The sequence below is a fragment of the Theobroma cacao genome, chromosome 6 (genome assembly GCF_053813885.1).
Source record: "Theobroma cacao isolate CCN51 chromosome 6, ASM5381388v1, whole genome shotgun sequence".
In the NCBI taxonomy this organism is placed as follows: Eukaryota; Viridiplantae; Streptophyta; class Magnoliopsida; order Malvales; family Malvaceae; genus Theobroma; species Theobroma cacao.
The window spans coordinates 22,870,310-22,888,802 of record NC_142644.1 but is presented as its reverse complement, the minus strand read 5'-3'; the positions used below and the strand labels follow the sequence as shown (position 1 = coordinate 22,888,802).

Genomic DNA, 18,493 nt, shown 5'->3' with positions numbered 1-18,493 from the left:
AACTTTAAAAACAAGTTCAAGCATGACAACATTTTTATGATTTTCACCCTTGCTCGAGACTGTTATAAGATTTTTTATTTCAATAGACATATGAACTAGCTGAAGTAGATTCACGCAGGAGCCCAATATGACCTTATGAGAATAGGCCTTTAGAGATGAGCATGTGCACGTTCACCAGCAAGGCGATGCCAACTCATGGCATCCAACATTGCGGAATGTGTTAACTCATGCTTGAAGCTTGCAAGCCATATGCCAATCATTGTTCTGATTGAGTTCATCAGAGACATGTTCCAACATTAGTTCCATGACTGGTACAAAGAGGTCGTCAAGGTGACCATGCCCTTCAACCTTTGGGCTACCAAGTAGTTGAGTAAACGGTTTAATGATGCACATCACTTTGTAGTTAAACCTATCAATCAAGTGGAGTTCAAATTTAAAGATGGGAAGATGGATGGACTTGTAAATCTATCCATGAAGACATGTTCATGTTGTGAGTTCTAGACAGATCTACCGCCATGCAGCCATGCCATTGCGACGATAAAGTTAGGATATCTTTATTTCTTATTTGAACCCTAATGAACATAACATTTACATTGTGCTTGAACATTGAGTTCATTGCATTTTCAAATGAAACTGTGACACTTGAAAAGAACACTGTGATGTTGGAGGATGAAATTGTGACGCTCGAGGATAATACTGCATCTGATGAGGGAAATGAGGATTTGTTCCCTACTTGTGAAGATAGATTTGATGACAATTCAAATGACGGGCTTGATGAATGGCATGATGACAATTTAGACGATGACTGGCTTTATGACAATGACATTCTAATTTGCAATAATGTTGAAGGTGAAACAAAACCGGTTAGAGGTGCTGATGTAGGAGATGTTCAGTGTGATGACCCCATATACAATAACCCCATTGCTGGTGAGAATGAGATTCATTTGCCTGAAACATTGCTCGATGATAATTATCAAGAAAGGGGAAATGCAAGGATATCTCGTACGTGGCTAATTCTAGGTGCAAAAAGGTTATCCTTCCAAACAATTACCATTGAAAAGTCAATATGTGCCAATGATCGCTTATACAAAGGAAGAATATTTTCCTTGAAGGTCGAGTTGAAACGAGCTTTGAACATGATGGCCCTAAAAGAGTAGTTTAAGATAAGAGTAAAAAGGTCATGTAAAGATTGTTTTGAGGTTGGTTGCAAGGACAAGGCATGCAAGTTCTGTGTGTGTGCAATGAAGTTACCTGAAAGAGAATATTGGCAAGTTCGAATGTTTTACAAAGCACACAAGTGTACTATCGATGGTTTGCATGGGCGATTTCAAACTGTAAATGCAAAGATAATTGGTGAACTTATGTCACACAAGCTTCAAGCTAATGAAGTAGCATTGAGATCTAAGGACGTAATTGGTGAGATAAAGGCTTAATAGGGATTGGAATGCTTGTATGATAAAGCCTGACAAGAGAAGGAGTATGCGAAGAGGCTTGTTTTTGATCCCCTGAAGGAGTCATTTCAACTATACCTTGTATTTTATATGTTGGAACAAGAAAATCTAGACACAGTCATTGCAATGGCTACTGATGAGACACACAGATTCAAATACTATTTTTGGTTATATAGGGCTTGTATCTAGGGGTTTAGGGATGTAATGCGTCCTATGGTTGCAATTGATGCGACACATTTAAAAGGCAGGTTTAAGGTTATTCTATTTGTCACTATATGCAAAGATGCGAACGAGTGCGTACATCTAGTTGCACTTGGCATAGGTCATGTTGAGGACGAAGACTTATGGATATGGTTTCTTAGCAAGCTGCGTGATGTGGTTGGTTGTCCCAAAAACATTATGTTCATTTCTAATCAGCATCTTAGCATTAAGAAAGTAATCCAAAATGCATACCCAGAAGCGCACAACAGTTTATGCAGTTATCACTCAAAGAAAAACTTTAAAAACAAGTTCAAGCATGATGACATTTCTATGATTTTCACCCTTGCTCGAGACTGCTATAAGATTTTCGATTTCAATAGACATATGAACTAGCTTAAGTAGATTCACATGGAAGCCCACTCTGACCTTATGAGAATAGCCTCTGAAAGATGAGCACGTGTACGTTCACCAGCAAGGCGATACCAACTCATGACATCCAACATTACGGAATGTGTTACTCATGCTTGAAGCATGAAAGACAAATGCCCATCATTGTTTTGATCGAGTTCATCAGAGACATGTTCCAGTGCTGGTTCCATGATCGGTATGAAGAGACCGTCAAGGTGACCATACCCCTTAGCCTTTGGACTGCTAGGTAGTTGAGTAAACGGTTCAATGATGCACATCGCTTTATAGTTAAACATATAAATCGAGTGAAGTTCAAAGTTAAAGATTGGAAGATGGACAGACTTGTAAACCTGTCCATGAAGACGTGTTCATGTTGTGAGTTTTAGACAAATCTACTACCATGTAGTCATGCCATTAGGGCAATAAAGTCAGGATATCTTTATTTCTTATTTGAACCCTAATGAACATAGCATTTACATTGTGCTTGAACATTGAGTTCATCGTATTTTTCAGTAAATGCAAGTGTGTAGTCGTTGAATTTTGTGCTGACTACTACAAGACAACCGTTTTGGTGGAGGGTTATGCGGGGTCTAATCACCTAGTAAGGCATCCTAGTGATTAGAACAGCCCCCCTCATGTGAAACAAATTTTCATTTTGCCACCACCTTGGCAAGGCCAAGCGGGAACAATAAGAGGAAAAGGATTCCATCGGTTGGTAAAGGCAGTCGACCACAAAGATATTCACAATACAAGAGGTATGGGCATAATAGATAGAATTGTCCTTTCCCATTTGTAGTTCCATCCACAAATCCAGCACCATTTCCAAGTCAATCGGCGCCTCCACAAGTGAGATGACCGAAAGCATGTTCAACTTATAGACAAACCGGCCACACACGTAACACTTGTCAATACGAAGGACAATGTTTGAGAACGTAGGGTATCTTGTTGATAAAGATAGTTTGTCAACCTAACTAAACATGTGAGCCTTGTCCAATACCTTTCTCACAGTTTCTCACATTCATTCATATTTTGTGTTTGTTAGTTAATAATTGACTGAGAAAATGTCATCGTTGTATCCATGGATGGACCCATGTTGGAAGGAGTTGTTGACTCCATTAGTTTTTTATGATAGTTAAACATTTCAATTCATTTGTGTCTAATACCTTTACTTAAGTGTGCAAGAAAATTAATGTATGAAATTAATAAATCAATCCTTCAAAGTGTATTTTAAAAGAAAAAAGGGAGATAAAAATAATGAGACGTGACTAATTAACAAGGAAGAAGCTCATTAGTTGAATAAGGAAGAATGTTGGTTGGCCAAGATTCAAATTGGAGAAATGGCGGGTTAAAGAGTTTAAGAAACAGAGACAACTTAGTCAACGAAGAACTGGACTAGTCGACTAAGTGCTTACTGCCAGAGACAAGGAGTAGAAAACAGAGACAACCTAGTCAACTAAGATATCGAGTAGTCGATCAAGAGCATTCTGCCTGTATATTTGAAATCTGCACTAAAAGACAGAGCAACAGCTAGAACCGACTCTCAACTATCTCCAACGGCTAGAAAACTATCAAACTGCCATCAGAGATGTTTCTCCAAGTATAAAAGGGTCTTCCAACAATTAGAAGGAAGTTTTTAGAGTTTAGAGAGAAGATTCAAGCCTTATAGAGCAGAAAAATCAAAAAATCTTCTCCACACTTTGCTACACTCAAACGATTATCTTTTATACTTGTATTCAACACTCAACCTTGTACCATTTAGATCAACTTGTGATCATAGGTACTTTCTTCTACCTTTCTTATTTTATTCTTAGAGTGAGGGAGTCACTCTAAGGGGTTGTTTCAAGCCCGGTGTGCTTGAAGGTGTTAAGGTTCTAACTTAGCCTTGAAAAGTTAGGTGTTGGGTTTTAGTTTAGCCCGTGAAAAACTAGTGTAAAAGGTTTTGGCTGAGCCTTGTAAAAGCTATTGTAAAGCTTGGTGAAAGCTTGTGAATTTCACCGATTCTTAGTGGATTTGTTGGGAAAATCCTTGGTTGGATAATCAAGGTAGTGGATGTAGGTCTTGGACCGAACCACTATAAATTGCTGTGCATTATTCTTTTTTTTTTATTTTCTTTGTTTTGAAAATTAGTTTTTTATCTTGTCAAGAGCCGATTTGTGCTATTCACCCCCCTTTAGTACATATTATTGGGACCAACAAGTGGTATCAGAGCTAGTTTCCTATTATTAAGGTCTAACACCCTTTGGAAGGATCCAAATGACTTAACTAAAATCAGTAGTGGCTGAGGGACAATCAACAAATAGACCACCTCTGTTTGATGGCTTTAATTACCCTTATTGGAGCATTAGGATGTCAATCTATATTAGAGCTATAGACCATGAAATGTGGGATGTCATAACTGATGGACCCTTTATGCCTTCAACCGTGAATGTAGTGACAAATGAGTTGATGCCCAAGCGAAGGTCTGAATGGACCAAGGTTGAAACAAAGAAAGTTCAAATAATTTTAAGGCAATCAACACATTACATTGTGCCTTGACCCCCACTGAATTTAACAAAGTCTCAAGCTGTACAATAGCTAAATAAGTGTGGGAGAAACTTAGAATAATCCATGAAGGGACTTTTCAAGTAAAGGAGTCCAAAATTACCCTCTTAACACATAACTATGAAATGTTCAAAATGGAGCCTGGTGAAGACATCACCAGCATGTTTGATAGGTTTACAAACATCACAAATAAATTGAGTTAGCTAGGCAAGCCTATTCTTGAACATGAATTAGTAAAAAGATTGCTTAGGAGTCTACCAAAAAATTGAAAGCCTAAATTGATTACAATCTGAGAGGCAAAAGATCTAAATGTTATCACCTTAGATGAGATTTGTGGCTCTCTCCTAACTCATAAGCTGGAACTTAAAGAGGAAGAAGAAGAAGATAGAAGGGAAGCAAAGGAAAGAAAAAGAGCATTTCACTTAAAACCAGCATCCTTGAGGAAGAGCTGGAAGAGTTATTATGTGATAATGATGAAGAGTTAGCTATGGTTGCAAGAAGATTCAGAAAGCTTATGGGAAAAAGAAATCGGAGGCTAGCTAGAAGAGGGTTTAGAAAAGATCAAGGTGTTACATAGAAAATCAGAAACAAAAATGATTCCAACAAAAGGGAGGAGCTGATCTGCTACAATTGCAAGAAACCTGGTCACTTCAAGTCTGAATGTCCATTGTTGAAAGATGAGACACTAAAGAAAAATAGGAAATCCAAGAAAGCAATGGTGGTTGCTGCATGGTCGGACAGTGACACATCAAGCTCTGAAGCTGAAGATGAAAAATCTGAGGAAAGACCAAACCTCTGCTTGATGGCACAAGATGATGAAACAGAGGTATCCTCATCCCCTTGTGATATCTTCATTGATGATTTACAAGATAAGTATGACAAAACATTAAAGAAAAAGGCTACATCTCTTGAAAATGATTTGGATAAGTTGAGACAAGAATTCAATTTTGTTTTTTAGAATAGAAATATTTTACAAATTGAGTTAGAACACTCAAAAACAGATTTTGAACTTCTAAAATTGGAGCTGGATAATAAGTTTGATGTTGTGCAGAAATTACTTGATGAAAACACAGCTCTCAAACATTTGAAAAATGAATCTTCAAAAGGATATGCATACCACAATAAAGATTCTGCTAATGCATTACCTAAATGTTATGATTGTGGTAAATATGGTCATTTATTATATGATTGTTTAAAGAAAAGAAATGTACAGAAAGTTAGAAATATTTGGGTCCCTAAAGGATCTTATGTTGCAACTAACTCTTAAGGACCCATAAAAGCATTGGTACCTATAAAGAAAAACTGAAATTTTGTTTTGTAGGTTGAGCTGCACTTAAAGGAGACATGTTCAAGAGCTCAACTCAAGAAGAAGCAGCCTTGGTACATGGATAGTGGTTGCTCACGGCACATGACAGGAGATGAAATGTTATTTGCTCAGTTGGACAAAAGAAAGGGAGGTACCATATCCTTTGGTGATGATTCAAAAGGTAGAATTCATGGGATAGGTACAGTTGGTAAGAACTCCCAAACTCAAATCAATCATGTGTTGTTAGTTAAGGGTTTAAAGCATAATTTATTAAGCATTAGTCAATTTTGTGACAAAGGATTTAAAGTATGTTTTGATTCAAATAAGTGTGAAGTAATTGACATAGGAACAAACAAAGTCTCATTTATAGGAAAGAGATTGAAAAATATGTATGTGATATTTCTTGAGGATCTTGAAATAAATGATGAAATATGTTTAGTTGCAAATGCTGATAGTGATAGTTGGTTATGGCATAGGCGACTAGGACATGTAAGCTTGCATACCATGTCAAAATTAATTAAGAAAAATCTAGTTGTTGGGCTGCCAAATATAAAATTTGAAAGTGACAAAATATGTGATGCTTGCCAACTAGGAAAACAAGTTAGAACATCTTTCAAGTCTAAGAAGATTGTGTCAACATCTAGACCTCTTGAAATGCTGCATATTGATCTATTTGGTCCAATAAGCACAACTAGCTTAGGAGGAAAATCTTATGGCTTTGTAATAGTTGATGATTATTCTAGATATACTTGGGTTTATTTTCTTGCTCACAAGAATGATGCTTTATCAGCTTTCATAAGTCATTGTAGGAAAGTAGAAAATGAAAAAGGACTAGCCATAGTTAGCATAAGGAGTGATCATGGAGGAGAATTTGAAAGTGAGGAATTTGAGAAATTTTGCAATGAAAAAGGGTTGGATCACAACTTCTCTACACCTAGAATACCCCAGCAAAATGGAGTTATAGAAAGGAAAAATTGAACCTTAAAAGAAATGGCTAGGACTATGCTATGTGAGAATAACCTACCAAAGTATTTTTGGATTGAGGCAGTGAACACAACAGCATATATACTTAATAGAGTCTCAATAAGACCCATGTTATCTAAGACACCTTATGAACTCTACAAAGGTAGGAAACCAAACATTTTTGACCTAAAGAGCTTTGGTTGTAAGTGCTTTGTATTGAACAATGGAAAACAGCCCCTAGGGAAGTTTGATGCAAAGAGTGATGAAGCTATATTTTTAGGATATGCAATAAACTCAAAGGCCTATAGGATTTTTAACAAAAGGACTTTAACGATAGAAGAATCAATCCATTTAGTTTTTGATGAGTCCAATGCTTTACAAAAAGAAATTCATGATGATGATGATGATGTAGAAATCCTAGAAAGACAAATGGAAGAAATGAGCTTAGAAAATAATAAAAATATTGAAGAAAGCTCATATAGAAGAGAAAATGAAACTCAACCTCTAGAAAATCTACAAAGAGCAAAAAATCAGCATGATGATCTTTTAAGGAGTTGGAGATTTGTAAGAGACCACCCACAAGACCAAATAATATGTGACATTTCACAAAGAGTTAGAACTAGGAAAACAACAAGAGAAACTTGTGAGTTTTCAACCTTTATATCTCAAAGGCCTAAAAACTTTAACAAAGCTGAAAAAGAGGAAAGTTGGATAATGGCCATGCAAGAAGAACTTGATCAATTCACTAGAAACCGTGTATGGTCATTAGTACCTAGACCTTCAAATCACCCTATTGTTGGCACCAAATGGGTGTTTAGAAATAAGGTAGATGAGTAAGGAAATGTAGTTAGAAATAAAGCTAGATTGGTAGCACAAGGTTACAACCAAGAGGAACGAATAGACTATGATGAAACCTTTGCACCTGTTGCTAGGATTAAAGCCATAAGGTTATTGTTAGCCTTTACATGCTTCATGAATTTCAAATTGTACCAAATGGATGTAAAAAGTGCATTTTAAAATGGATTCATTCAAAAGGAAGTATATGTTGAACAACTACCAGGTTTTGAAGATTTTGAAAAATCATATCATGTTTTCAAACTCCACAAAGCCTTGTATGGATTAAAACAAGCTCCTAGAGCTTAGTATGAGAGGCTTTCAAAATTTCTGGTTGAAAAAAGTTATGATAGAGGCAGCATTGATACTACTTTGTTTATTAAAATATGTTTAAATGATTTACTTGTGCAAATATATCTGGATGACATTGTATTTAGTGTAACTAATGAGGCTTTATGCAAGAATTTTGCAAAAGAAATATAGGGTAAATTTAAGATGAGCATGATGGGAGAGTTGAAGCACTTTCTTGATCTTCAAATTAAGCAAAGTGAGGAAGGAATCTTCATCAACCAAGAAAGATACACTCGAGATATGCTTAAAAAGTTCTATATGCTGAAGCTCAAATCGATTTCCACACCAATGAGTCCATCCACAAAACTTGATCTTGATGAAAAAGGAAATAATGTAGATCAAAAGCTATATAAAGGTATGATCGGTTCACTACTTTACTTAACAGCAAGCAGACCAGATATTCAGTTTAGTGTGTGTTTGTGTGCTAGATTTCAGTCACAACTTAAAGAATCACACCTAACAGCTGTTAAGAGAATTTTTAGATACCTCTTAGAAACTCAAACTTTAGGATTATTGTATTCTAGAGAATCATCATTTGATCTTGTAGGCTATTCGGATGCAGACTTTGCAGGAAGCAAAACTGATAGAAAAAGCACTAGTGGAACATGTCAATTTATAGGTAATATGCTAGTATCATGGTCCAGTAAAAAGCAAAACTCAGTGGCTTTATCTACAGCAAAAGTAGAGTATATATCACTAGAAAGCTGCTATGCACAAATTCTTTGGATTAAACAACAATTGAAAGACTATGGAATGACTATGCATAATGTACCAATATATTGTGATAACACAAGTGCAATTAATATATCAAAAAATCCTGTACAGCACTCTAGAACAAAACACATTGAAATTAAACATCATTTTGTTAGAGACCATGTAATGAAAAATGATATTAAAATTGAATTTGTGAATACATTGCATCAACTAGTTGATATTTTAACTAAACCATTGAATGAAGATAGATTCTATAAAATTAGAAGGAATTTAAGTATGATTAGTTAGCAGAAATTGTGAGAAAATCTTTGAATAGAATGCATTTAGTCAACTGAGATGAATCTCAGTCAACTAAGAGTGTTTTGGTAGCATTAAATAATAAGACTCAGTTAAAATAAGAGCAGGAGGAATAAAATAATGGGAAGAAATTGCCTACCGGGTAATAAAGAAAGAAGAAATGTTGCCTGAGGTGAATAACTAAAATTTAGAGGGAGTTTTAAAATTTTGAGCAAATAAAATAGGGCAATATTTAAGGGGGAGTTGAACGGTTTCTCTAAGAGGAATTAAAAACGGCTGACAACTTCTCTTTCTCCACTTTTCTCTCCTCTGAAACCCGAGCCTCTGAAACTGAAACCCATCTCTTCACATTTTCTTCTAAAATCTATTCAAACCCTTTACCATATAGACAAAACCCCTGTTAGAGAAATTCTTGAATCAGAATGGGGAGATCTCAATAGAGCAAAGAAATCATAGAAAAGAAGAAAGGGAAGAGACCACTAGAAGAAGGGACTGAAGTGGTTGGTTCAGGAATAGAGAAACAGCAGGCCACCCCTCCCAACTCAGAAGAAATATCCATTATGGATATTTTTCATCAAATGGTTAGAGAGAGACAAGTTGAAAAAGACACTGCCAGGACAGAAACTCAAAAGGATGGTGGAGATATAGGAAAAGGAAAAAAACCTACATTAGCTCCTAAAGTAAAGGCATAATTTGGGAAAGAAAAAGCCACTACAACTCCACCAATAGAGGGAAAACCACCAACCAAGGGAAAGAAGACTATGGCCACAAAGACAACTTTTCTTAAGAGAAGAAAGTCTTCCAAGTTGGGAGGGAAATCCAGACCAGTTTCAGCCTCTTCTCCTCAAAGTCCAGTCCTTGTCTCAGATAAGTCCTCACTAGAACCTTCTCCTAGAAAGTCATCACCTTTCTAAGAGCCCTCTCTTTTTCCTCTAAACCCTTTCTATGGCATCCTCACCCTCTGACACATCAGACGAATAGAAGCCCCTTTCTTTTATGTTGACAAAAAGGGGAAGTAAAACGACAGAACCAAGGGTGCAAGAACCAACCAGAGAATAAATTAAAAAAATGTGTTAGGGTGGAGGAACCAGGAAGGAACTTAGAAAAGAAAAGAAAGCAGAAATGAATCAGGAGCAGGAACTTAGAAAAATAGGGGATAGGAAGCAAAAACAGTTCAGAGGCAATTTCGAAACATCTTTTGATTAACTACTATTTGTGTCATGGTGGCACTTGAACACTCAATTTTAATTTTGTTGTTTATATGGTAGTGTGAGACATGAATGCTGATATATCTATGATGTTTGTTTGCTGAAAATTGAATGTTTGCTGATAATCTGCTATCCATGATATTTTAACTGTTGTTAATAAAATCTGCTGCTGAACCATATTGAACTGCATGTTGATAACTGCTGTTGTATGCTGATAATTGATCAACTTATAATTGCAAACATTTATGGATGTTGTGTATAGTGTGTTGATTGAATTATGAAGGGAATAAACAAAATCTAATGATTATATACTGCTGACAGATCCTACTGAATTTTCTACGAAAAATTGTCAACATTCATTGCTATAAATCACACCAAAATTTTGCACATATGTATGCTTTAAATGTACAATGTCATTCTCTACATGACAAGGATAAAATTTGCTAGAATAAATATGCACACATTAAGGGGGAGCATATGCTTAGGGGGAGCAATCCCCATTTTCTGCAGAAAACTAAAATGAGTAAAAATGCATTATCCTGTTAATCAAGGAATGTTTTGTCATCATCGAAAAAGGGGGAGATTGTTGACTCAATTAGTTTTTGATGATAGTAAAACATTCCCATTCATTTGTGTCTAATACCTTTACTTATGTGTGCAGGAAAATTAATCTATGAAATTAATAAATCAATCCTTCAAAGTGTATATTAAAAGAAAAAGGGAGATAAAAATAATTAGACATGATTGATTTAACAAGGAGAAAGTTCATTAGTTGAATAAGGAAGAATGTTGGTTGGCTAAGATTCAAATTGGAGAAATGGCGGGCTGAAGAGTTTGAGAAATAGAGACGACTTAGTCAACAAAGAAATGGACTAGTCGACTAAGTGCTTACTGCCAGAACTGCCAGAGACAAGGAGCAGAAAACAGAAACAACTTAGTCAACTAAGATATCGAGTAGTCGACTAAGAGCATTCTGCCTGCAAGTTTGAAATCTGCACTAAAAGACAAAGTAACGGCTAGAACTGACTCTCAACTGTCTTCAACGGCTAGAACTGACTCTCAACTGTCTCCAACGGCTAGAAAACTGTTAAACTGCCATCAGAGATGTTTCTCCAAATATAAAAGGGTCTTCTAACAATTAAAACGAAGTTTTTAGAGTTTAGAGAGAAGCTTTAAGCCTTATAGAGCAGAAAAATCAGAAAATCTTCTCCACACTTTGCTGCACTCAAACAATTATCTTTTGTACTTGTATTCAGCACTCAACCTTGTACCATTTAGATCAACTTGTGATCATAGGTACTTTCTTCTACCTTTGTTATTTTATTCTTAAGAGTGAGGGAGTCACTCTAAGCGGTTGTTTCAAGCCCGGTATGCTTGACGGTGTTAAGGTTCTAACTTAGCCTTGAAAAGTTAGGTGTTGGGTTTTAGTTTAGCCCGTGAAAAACTAGTGTAAAAGGTTTTGGCTAAGCCTTGTAAAAGCTATTGTAAAGCTTGGTGAAAGCTTGTGAATTTCACCGGTTCTTAGTGGATTTGTTGGGAAAATCCTTGGTTGGATAATCAAGGTAGTGGATGTAGGTCTTGGACCGAACCACTATAAATTATTGTGCATTGTTCTCTATTTTTATTTTCTTTGTTATAATAATTAGTTCCTTACCTTGTCAAGAGCCGATTTGTGCTATTCGCCCCCCCTCTAGCACATATTATTAGGACCAACAGGAGTGGTGCAAATATATTATGAGTCTTTATTTTTTTTATTTATTTTTATAGATATATTATTTGATTATTTTAATTTTGTATTTAGTTTTGATCAGTGAATAGAAAATTGTCAAATTGTTTGTTACTGAACCTGATAACTTGCTATGCAAGATCATATATTATTTAATTCAAATATTTTAATTTAATTTATGTCGATAAGTAGAATTTTTAACAAGTTTTATAATTAATTTTAGATAAATAAGTCATGGAAAGATACTGTACAACAAAATGATCTCACAATGCTCAAATTTCGAGCAACAATAACATTCTATTAAGTCATATTATATTATTACATGCTCCAATTGTAAAATGTCGTTTACACCTTGTGGTGAGATGCCGTGTCGTTGCAGTATTTTAGGTTGACACGCCATGCTTGTTAAATGTCGTTGACATCTTGTGGTGACATGTTGAATGGTTGCAGTATTATGGGGTGACATGCCGCATTCCGTTTGTTAGATGTCATTAACATCTTGTGGTGACACGCTGAGCGGTTGCAGTATTATGGGGTGAAATGTCATGCTCCAATTGTTAGATGTCATTGAAATCTTGTGGTGGCACGTTGAGTTGTTGCAGTATTATGGGGTGACACGCCACACTCTAATTGTTAAATGTCGTTGACATCTTGTAATGGCACGTTGAGTCATTGTAGTATTATGGGGTGAAATGCCATGCTCCAATTGTTAGATACCGTTGACATCTTATGGTGACACGTTAAGTGGTTGCAGTATTATGGGGTGACATGCCACGCTTCAATTGTTAGATGTTGTTGACATCTTGTGGTGGCACGTTGAGTGGTTACAGTATTATGGGGTGACACGTCACATTCCAATTGTTAAATGTCCTTGACATTTTGTGGTGACACGTTGAGTGGTTGTGGTATTATGGGGTGACACAACACGTTCCAATTGTTAGATGTCGTTGACATCTAGTGGTAACACGCTGAGTCGTTGTAGTATTATGGGGTGACACACCATGTTCTAATTGTTAGATGTTGTTGACATCTTACGGTGACACATTGAGTCGTTGCAGTATTATGAGGTGACATGCCATGCTTGTTAGATGTCGTTTAAGGCTTGTTATGGCACGCCATCAGTAAAAAACCCACAAGTTAAAGGTAAAAAAACCAATTAATATAATTTACATCAACTTCTGATCATTATAATTACTATGTATGAATTAAAAAATTAATGTATAAAATGTATGAATATTAAAATTAATTGTATCTACAAAAAATCTACATACAACTCCTAATAGGTTCATGACGTAGGGTTTAGGGTTCGCTCTCACAAGTGTTGCTAAAAATTTCTAGAGCATATTGGTGACGCATATTAGCAATCATCTTCTGTTGAACTTTGATCGATTATGGTTACAAAATATCGTCAATGTACCCTATGGTAAACATACCGCAGCTGACGCTATCATTTTGGCGATGCACTAATGATTTTGGCAAATGAAGTTCCAATGGCATTGTCCTAGAATTTTGTGTCTTGCGACACGTTTTGTTGAAATAACCAGATTGGTGGAAGATAATGGGCATCATCGTCGTAAGGGATGTCATATGAGTCGCACGCACTCCGTTATCCTTAGCAGGCAAAATTCTTGCGGAGTCCACCACCTTGATTGTCCATTTGACTAAGTCGATACACAACCACCTAGTGCCCACCTACATTGCAAGGCGACAAGATGAAATCGACATTTTCCTATTTTTTCACGTATGTCCGCCTATCACTCTCCATGTACCCCCGTAACTCATCTGGAATTTTCATAGTCAACCATTTATTTTCAGTTGGATATGCGGTGTAGAGCATAGGGATGATGTTCTGTGAAATATGTATACATCAGCCTACACGTCATGCAATCCAAAACTTTAGTATTTTCATAGTGGAAAAATATGTAAATAAACTTACGAAGAATATCATATCAACTATGCATGCATGGGTGTTGTACAACTTGGACTTCGACCATGTCATTAGCTTGCATAGTACACAGAGGTATGTGTTAATTTGTTCACTAGTCATTTCCTCTTTAGGATCTTTTAATGTTGCAAAAAAGTCAAGCCCTTGATCCCCTAAGATCCTGATGTTACGCTTGCACATGTAACAGAATGAATTTCAAAAGTATATGGGCTCAATGTAATAGTAGGGAATATCTATTTTATTGTAGCATCAAAAGTTATGCACATAAAATAGATTTCCTTGCTCTAGGTGCTTTTATGAATCTTTCTTATGTTCATGTAACTTGGAGGTACGGTTTATGTCCCCCTCTTTTGTACTTTTATTTTGTTATTAATAAAACTTAACAAGGTAGCTAGGCCCTGCGTGAATTTCCAGCATTAAAAAAAAACAGAATGAATTTCAAAAAGGCTTGGTGGATTAATATTTCATTCAAAAATAGTGTTTACAATGTTATTTATGAGCTTACCTCGCACGCTCGTCTCTTTTGAAAGCTTCGTGCGCTTCCACTATTGAGTTCTTCAGATCTCGACAACTTACCAATAGGTCAACGTACGGGCTTGCCATGTATTTGCTAGCCATTTGGATTCATGCCCGTTCAGTTGGGTTTGAAATGAGTGCTTCACGATAATGAACATCAAACAACAACCGTGATGCTCTGCCTTCAGAAGTGCTATAAGGAACATGGTTCCTTTTAGCCTAAACTGATGTAAGGTGCCCATCCCCTCCCTCAACTGCTTGACTATCAAATCAGCCTGAGGAACATGGTCACTTTTAGCCTCAACTAAGTGAAGGTCCCCTTTCCCTTTGGAAAATGCATCGATAACCACATCAGCCTGAGGAATATGGTCTTTTTCAACCTCAACTAATTGAAGGTCTCCTTCCCCTCTCGCATATTCATCAACAACCACATCGACCTAAGGAACATGGTCTCCTTCAGCATCAATTGGTTGAAGGGTCACATCCCCTGCTACAACATCATCCAAAACATCATCTGTCAAGCCCGATCTTATAAAATACTTTCCATGTCATTCATATGATTGACAATATGCTTGCATACTTGGAAAGCCTTGAAAGAAAAATCGTTAAAAGACGACAATGTACCAAATGGTACAATTAAGTTAATTTAAGTCTCGAACTAGATCAAATAGAGAATTTAAAATGAAATTAAGAATATTAAAGTCCCAGAATGGTTTAATATGGTGATTTGGAGTTCGAGGATCAATTTGAAGTCAAACTAGAATTTTTACTGTCCAGGGGCAAAATGGTCATTTGCCACCCAAGGACACAATGGAAATTTTTAGAAAAGAATTTTTTTAGCCCCATTTGACTTATTGGAGTATGATTTGAGTATTGGAGTATAATTTGAGGGTTTGGCAGTGAAAAAGTTTAATTCCAGTGATTTCTAGAGTGTAGGGGCAAAATCGTAATTTTACCACCCGCGGACAAAATTTGAGATTTTGAGAGAATTTAGATCAAATTTGACAAATTGGAGAATGGTATGAGTATAAGGGATGAAAAATATGTCTATGGGCAATTTTTCAATTTTTGGGGCAAAAATGTAATTTTTGACTTTTACGGGGGTAAAAGTGTAAATTTCAAAAATTACTCCACCAAGACTTTGGATAAGTCTGAGAATTTTACCTAAGCTATGGATATTTGGGACAAGTGTATGGTGAAAATTTGGAAACAAATGGATGGCTAGAATTTAAGGAATTAATAAAACATTAAAAAAATGAATAAAATAATATTATATTATTTTAGCCTTTAAAAAGGTAAAAATTCCGAAATTCTCATCTTCTTCAGCTGTCCAAACCAGGGGAGAAAAGGGGAAAAAAAAAACAAGAATCCTACCTGAAAAATTTGGAGAAAATCAAGAGAAATCAAGAAATCAAGCATTAAAAAGGTAAATTTCATTGATTTTCCTTGTGATTTTCACTACCCATGCATTTTTTTCTCATTTCCATGCAAAATTAGAAAGTGGGTATGGACACCCATGCTGGCCAAACCTCCATGGATGAGTTTTGAGCTTGATTTTTGGTTGATTTTAATTGAATTAAGTGATTTTAGTTAAGTTATATTGAAATATAGCAAAAATAAGCTAGAAATATAATTTTCTCCCATTGAAACCCATTATGCTGAATTTTCTAGGGGAATATTGGCTGCTGATCTTGATGGTTATTTGAGGAATTATGATGAATAATGATGAATTATGAGCCTAGAAAAATAATGGATATTTTCGGAGCAAAAATACAAATTTTTACCCACTAGGGGTATTTTCGTAATTTGTTATCGAGACTGATAATTTGCACCACACTGAGGGACATTAAGTCAATTTGGGTGCAATTGAGGTGTAGAAACTGAAAAAAATTAATTTAGAGTTTAAACGGACGCGTATATCAATTTATCGGGTAAAAGACCGAAATAGGCTAACACCGCATTTAGGCAAAAATTTAGACATTTTTGCATTCCATATCAAGCATTAGTAGTCTAAATTAGTTTAATTTCAATTTAGTACCAATGTGGTGAATTTCTCGATTTTGTACTATGTCAAGGTGGTGAGTCCTCTGATAAAGGCAAGGGAATTGCACCCGAGGACCAATAGTCTGAGTATTTCGAAAATCCTCACTCTAGACACGGTGAGTAACCTTACCATCATTTTAATTATCTAAAGTATGTTTTTATTCGGTTTTGGTGAATTTTATGAAAATGAGTTCAAATGGTAAATTTTTATGTTTTGTAAACAAAATGAGTTTAAATGAAAATATTTTATAAATTGTCTTGAAACGAAATAACGATTTTGAAAAATAGAGTAATTGGAGACCACTGATATGTTGTAAATTTAAAATTGAATTAATGGCTTATGTTATTGTATTGGCATGACTGGCTGGGCTGTGTTTTTATGAATTATATGAATCGCTTTATTTTACCCTTGCAGGCTGGGTAGTAATATATTAGCCCTGTCATGCTGTCAAAATTTTATTGTATGGTGGGTTTGACCTGCTGCAGTGGGCTGGATTCTGTGGACTAGCCTATTAGAGGGGCACGGAATCCTGTTATATTTTTACCTCGGTTGGAGAGGCGAGTAGGGTAACTCCTGAGGTATAACTTTTAGAGTTCACTTCACGCCAAACCACCTCGTGAAGGGGAACTCGGCCAACGTCAAGGAATGGCTATGTTTTCAAAATAAAAACATGACTTTCTAATAGCCTTGGCGGACTCAGTTGGGATAGCCCTCGGCCAAGGTATCCCAAATAACTGAGTATGATAATAATTTTTGGCATGAGCCAAGCTTTTTAAGAAATTCATAAGCCATACTGATTACTTGCTTTAAATAAATTGATTTCATTTGGTTGAAATAAGTTGAAAGATGATAAATTACAGTTTGATGAAATGTTTTAATAGTCTCCTTTTACTCGACTTTAGATATTTTGAGTGATATTTGTTTACTCACTGGGATTTTATAATCTCACCACCCTCATTTCCACCCATTTCAGGTTCAGAATAGATTGTAGATAACTGATATCGGCGAGGATTACAGTTGAACTTGCCACATCCAAAGACTGTAGGTTCATTTCTTTTTATACTTTTGGTCATTCGGGGGCCCACGTGTCACTGTAAATTAAATTCTATACTTTGGTTATCTGTATTACGGTATGTAAGAATTTATTTTGCTTTTACGCTATAAAAATTATTTATGCAGTGTTCTTAAAATATCGTTTTATGTGAAAATTGAATATTTTATTGAATATTTTTATTTTATTATAACAGTCATAATTCCATTTTAAACGAATGTTTTAGACATCCAAAATTATTTTTGATTAAGAAATATGTGTTTTCCACTTACATACTATATTTTTAGATGATTTTTGAGATTTTTGGGATAAATGACAAAAATACCCCTGTGAGACGGAAATTATTATTTCATTTGTTTAAGTTGGAAACAGTTTAAAATCTTTTAAAATGTGGTATTTGGAAACAGTTACCCACAGGGGAAATGAGAAGCTGATATTAAAGCCTTGCGGGGTCTCGGTTGACATTCCGGGTAATGAATGTAAATTGAGACGTCGCGGCGGTTGTCACGGGCTCGATGGGAGTTCCGGGTCGTGACATCATCAACATGACTTATAGTCTCTTAGTCAACACCAACAACGTCATGCTCAATGTGAACACCAAGTTCATCATGCTGCCTATCATCAGCATTATCATGGTGCTTACCATCACAGTGAGATAAAGCACCACCTAACAGAATGAGACAATTGGAAAAATTCATTAACTCACAAAATACCCTAAACCATATACCGAAAATATAAAATAGGACTTCACCCACTAAACGTAAACAACCAATATATGAGCGAACCTAGAATAACATACTTGTAATTTCAAGCTGTCTAGAATCCAACCTACAATACGATCCTCAAACATCTACATTGCGTCCTTCAATGACTAAATTGAAGCCTTCAACTCCAACATGTCTTTTCTATGCTTGCGCATGATCCGTCGCAGTTGATA

General features: G+C 35.8%; 1 long non-coding RNA gene across 1 annotated transcript; it reads left to right on the top strand.

Annotated features, from left to right (window-relative positions):
• The first annotated feature begins 15,798 nt into the window (after positions 1-15,798).
• On the top strand, positions 15,799-17,680 carry LOC148762191 (uncharacterized). The gene is made up of 3 exons (XR_016027228.1): positions 15,799-15,887; positions 16,537-16,620; positions 17,479-17,680. It is a non-coding gene; the product is annotated as an uncharacterized LOC148762191 (long non-coding RNA).
• The last annotated feature ends 813 nt before the right edge of the window (positions 17,681-18,493 follow it).